Below are 5,000 nucleotides of genomic sequence, written 5' to 3'. Positions count from 1 at the left end.
TACCGCCATCTATGCGACGCCAAGCCGATTAAGACAGCGATGGCGCCACAGTGCCCGCCTTTCGACGCCACCCACAAAGCCTGCAGCCTCTGTCGACCATAGCACCCAATCTCCAGTGGCTCTGCCGCACGAAGCCGTGGACCGGCAATGACTCCACCCGCACCCGTTCGTGCACCACCCCAACCGCCAAACGCGCACCTCCAGCGGATGAACGGCGGACGTTTCCCGCACTCGTAAAGTGCAATCCACCCCTATAACGTGCGTTTCATGAAGAGTTATTGCCAATATGCGACATTCCCGCTGTCCCTATACATGAGCCGCGACCTGTACCACTTACGAGCGAGAGACGCGATCGCGTTGCTCACTGTACGGCGTCCGATACCGAGCCATCAGCATGTCGGTCCCCATGCGCGTTGCACTCGCACTCGCAGTCGCAAAAACGTGGGGCAAATATATTACGCGGAAGAGTTATAACAGACCGAGCCCCACTGCATGAGGGGAGTCTTTGTCACTAATGTACACAGATGGAACATTTTGGACTGGAACCAGATTACCCGTACACACGGCGCTGATTAGTAATCAATGCAGAGCCATCAAACTACAGAATATATATACAACTGTCCGTATACATGCTGAAAGAGTCTGCCCACAATGGGAACCACACGTCAGCCAGCCACTCTGATCACGCACCACTCTCTGCTTCTAACGGGCGCACATACAATATGTAAGCACCAGCATGGAACAACATCCAGTGCATCCTCTCCGCCACATTACACAATCCACACTATCACAACCAGACCAGGAGGTCCATGCGGAAAATACAATATCCCACCCTTTCGACATCCACCATTGCGCAGATCAGGCACCAACACCCACACATGTCCTATACAACGGTGCACCCAACATCACAATAGTACCTCCTGTCACAGCGCACAAACAATGACATGAGTCAAAGACACAGGTCTGACACAAGCATAGAATTGGAGCGCCGCCTCTAATAAGCCAAAGGTGCATCCTGACGTGACAAATCTGATCATGTCACAAGCATTCACTTACTATAATCACTATCAACGAACCTGCCGCCCCCGCCCCCCCCCTACACCTTTCCTTACAACAACGTGTAACCTAACCTAACCTAACCTATGTTGTACCTTAACCTAACCTATGTTGTACCTTAACCTAACCTATGTTGTACCTTAACCTAACCTATGTTGTACCTTAACCTAACCTATGTTGTGCCTTAACCTAACCTATGTTGTGCCTTAACCTAACCTATGTTGTGCCTTAACCTAACCTATGTTGTGCCTTAACCTAACCTATGTTGTGCCTTAACCTAACCTATGTTGTGCCTTAACCTAACCTATGTTGTGCCTTAACCTAACCCATGTTGTGCCTTAACCTAACCCATGTTGTGCCTTAACCTAACCCATGTTGTGCCTTAACCTAACCCATGTTGTGCCTTAACCTAACCCATGTTGTGCCTTAACCTAACCCATGTTGTGCCTTAACCTAACCCATGTTGTGCCTTAACCTAACCCATGTTGTGCCTTAACCTAACCCATGTTGTGCCTTAACCTAACCCATGTTGTGCCTTAACCTAACCCATGTTGTGCCTTAACCTAACCCATGTTGTGCCTTAACCTAACCCATGTTGTGCCTTAACCTAACCCATGTTGTGCCTTAACCTAACCCATGTTGTGCCTTAACCTAACCCATGTTGTGCCTTAACCTAACCCATGTTGTGCCTTAACCTAACCCATGTTGTGCCTTAACCTAACCCATGTTGTGCCTTAACCTAACCCATGTTGTGCCTTAACCTAACCCATGTTGTGCCTTAACCTAACCCATGTTGTGCCTTAACCTAACCCATGTTGTGCCTTAACCTAACCCATGTTGTGCCTTAACCTAACCCATGTTGTGCCTTAACCTAACCCATGTTGTGCCTTAACCTAACCCATGTTGTGCCTTAACCTAACCCATGTTGTGCCTTAACCTAACCCATGTTGTGCCTTAACCTAACCTATGTTGTGCCTTAACCTAACCCATGTTGTGCCTTAACCTAACCCATGTTGTGCCTTAACCTAACCCATGTTGTGCCTTAACCTAACCCATGTTGTGCCTTAACCTAACCCATGTTGTGCCTTAACCTAACCCATGTTGTGCCTTAACCTAACCCATGTTGTGCCTTAACCTAACCCATGTTGTGCCTTAACCTAACCCATGTTGTGCCTTAACCTAACCCATGTTGTGCCTTAACCTAACCCATGTTGTGCCTTAACCTAACCCATGTCGTGCCTTAACCTAACCCATGTCGTGCCTTAACCTAACCCACGTCGTGCCTTAACCTAACCCACGTTGTCGCCTAACGTAACCCACGTTGTCGCCTAAACCTGCTCTGTAATTGTTATACGACTCGTTCAATTAGTGTAGTGTTGCCCACCCGCAACCCTCGCAATATAGTTCGCTACTCGCACTCCCCGCTCCCCTGTGTATCGCTTCATGTTAAACACCTTGCAAGTCTTGCTCACTTTCCACATGCTCCTGCTGTACACTGTAATGTGGATGGCAGCAGGACGTACATGCCGCCCCTCCCCACGTCCCCACCTTGCCCCCTGCCTTCGCAAGCTGGTTGGTGAGAACTTTGCATGTTCAATGCCCTCCGCATGCGACGTACTCAGGCTACGTTGTGGTGCGGCCTGTGTCAACTGTCCGCTAATGTCGTACGCGTAAACCACAATCTGTACTGCACATTCGTCCTTATGTACTGAATGATACATCGTGGCACATGTGTGACCGTACAACGACTGCGCCCAAAAACGGCGGACCATACAGTGCAAATATTGTGCACGCAGCTACGTGTCGTCTCCCTATGAGAGCTGGATTGCAGTGTGGTACGCCATAGAGACGTGTGGGAGGAACGGACGCCGTGGATGGCGATCAGCATGAGCTGTCTGTTGATGTATTCGGACCTAGTCGTCTCTCCTCACACACCGTGATGGCATGGTGCACCGCGTTCCATATCTGCGACATGCTACAGAGGCCGGTTGACAGTCGTTCGAGCAATGGACATCGCATACGTACGGGGGCCACCTTCCACGTATTGTCTAGGCGTGCACATTTTGTTGCGTGTATGTGGGCAGACGTAGTGTGGCGTGACACCTGACACAGGCATGCAATAATCGTGGAAGTTGCAAATGGCGATGGACGCCTGCGTTTTCTGGTGAAGTTACGCAAATGAACAAATGGTAACCTGTTGTGGTGCGGTTGTTCTCGCTAGGGGTGAATCGGTGATGGCGACGATAGGTTGAGGTACTAACCGGTTGTTCCAGCGATACCCACCATGCCGACGAAACTGAACGGCATCTGGGTGTGAAGCGATACGCGGCGGTGGCTGGGTGGGACCGTCCCCGGCCGGTGAGGGGGCGCCTCCCGGCGTGCTGGCCGCGCGGTGCGTGGGCGCACGCGCTACAGCCGGCTGGTGGGGGCGGCCAGTGGCAGGCGCGCCGGCCGACGGACGCGGCAGGCGTCGCAGCTGCGCGCCGGCGCACCCTGCGCGCGGCGCCGTGCGGCCAAAGTAGGTCCTCGCGGGCCCGGTGCGAAGCGCGGTGGACATCTTCAGTGTGCTGGTCCGATTGAGGACTGTGTGCGTTGAGGATGCGCTGCCGCCCGGCGCTCGGCGCCGCGACGCCGTCTGCTGCTCGGTCGCCCCAGCGGTTCTCGCTGGTGGTTTGTATCGCAGCTGTGCGGATGTGTTGGCGCGTGCGCTGTGCTGGGAGAGTTCGCTTCGGCACCCAAGTGGGGCTTTTGTCCTTCTGTGGCGCTGGCGTTGGAGCTGCCGGTCACCGTAGGTGGCGCGTGTTGTCTCCCGCCGGCAATGCCACGACAGCACGCTCCCGGGCCTCTGTCGGCAGCGGCAAGCTCAGTTGGGAGCACGGGTGGTCGCACCGAAAGCGTCTACTCGCCTAACTCCGGGCGATTGCGCCTCTCTCGAACCCGACCAAGTACTTGGGACGGCGCTGCGCGCCGCCGGGACCTGAGAGGGTTTCGAGGTGTATTGTGCAGGGGAGCTCAGCCTCCTCCTGTTTGCAGAATGATTGAGCGGACGCTTGCGTGTTCGCGCGGGCCCCCGGGACACACTCCCGGGCGGCCGGCTGCTCAGCTCTAGTTGACGCAGCTCCCTGGTTGATCCTGCCAGTAGTCATATGCTTGTCTCAAAGATTAAGCCATGCATGTCTCAGTACAAGCCGCATTAAGGTGAAACCGCGAATGGCTCATTAAATCAGTTATGGTTCCTTAGATCGTACCCACGTTACTTGGATAACTGTGGTAATTCTAGAGCTAATACATGCAAACAGAGTCCCGACCAGAGATGGAAGGGACGCTTTTATTAGATCAAAACCAATCGGTCGGCTCGTCCGGTCCGTTTGCCTTGGTGACTCTGAATAACTTTGGGCTGATCGCACGGTCCTCGTACCGGCGACGCATCTTTCAAATGTCTGCCTTATCAACTGTCGATGGTAGGTTCTGCGCCTACCATGGTTGTAACGGGTAACGGGGAATCAGGGTTCGATTCCGGAGAGGGAGCCTGAGAAACGGCTACCACATCCAAGGAAGGCAGCAGGCGCGCAAATTACCCACTCCCGGCACGGGGAGGTAGTGACGAAAAATAACGATACGGGACTCATCCGAGGCCCCGTAATCGGAATGAGTACACTTTAAATCCTTTAACGAGTATCTATTGGAGGGCAAGTCTGGTGCCAGCAGCCGCGGTAATTCCAGCTCCAATAGCGTATATTAAAGTTGTTGCGGTTAAAAAGCTCGTAGTTGGATTTGTGTCCCACGCTGTTGGTTCACCGCCCGTCGGTGTTTAACTGGCATGTATCGTGGGACGTCCTGCCGGTGGGGCGAGCCGAAGGCGTGCGACCGCCCCGTGCGTGCTCGTGCGTCCCGAGGCGGACCCCGTTGAAATCCTACCAGGGTGCTCTTTATTGAGTGTCTCG

General features: G+C 53.6%; 1 non-coding gene across 1 annotated transcript in view; it reads left to right on the top strand.

Moving 5' to 3' along the window:
- Positions 1-4,175: 4,175 nt before the first annotated feature.
- Positions 4,176-5,000, top strand: part of LOC124732892 — a 1,909-nt gene continuing 1,084 nt past the window's right edge. Inside the window, exon 1 of the ribosomal RNA XR_007008846.1 lies at positions 4,176-5,000. This exon is cut by the window's right edge and continues 1,084 nt beyond it. This is a non-coding gene — a ribosomal RNA (small subunit ribosomal RNA).

The sequence above is a fragment of the Schistocerca piceifrons genome, unplaced genomic scaffold (genome assembly GCF_021461385.2).
Source record: "Schistocerca piceifrons isolate TAMUIC-IGC-003096 unplaced genomic scaffold, iqSchPice1.1 HiC_scaffold_1369, whole genome shotgun sequence".
Lineage (NCBI taxonomy): Eukaryota > Metazoa > Arthropoda > Insecta > Orthoptera > Acrididae > Schistocerca > Schistocerca piceifrons.
This window is presented reverse-complemented; position numbering and strand designations above follow the sequence as displayed.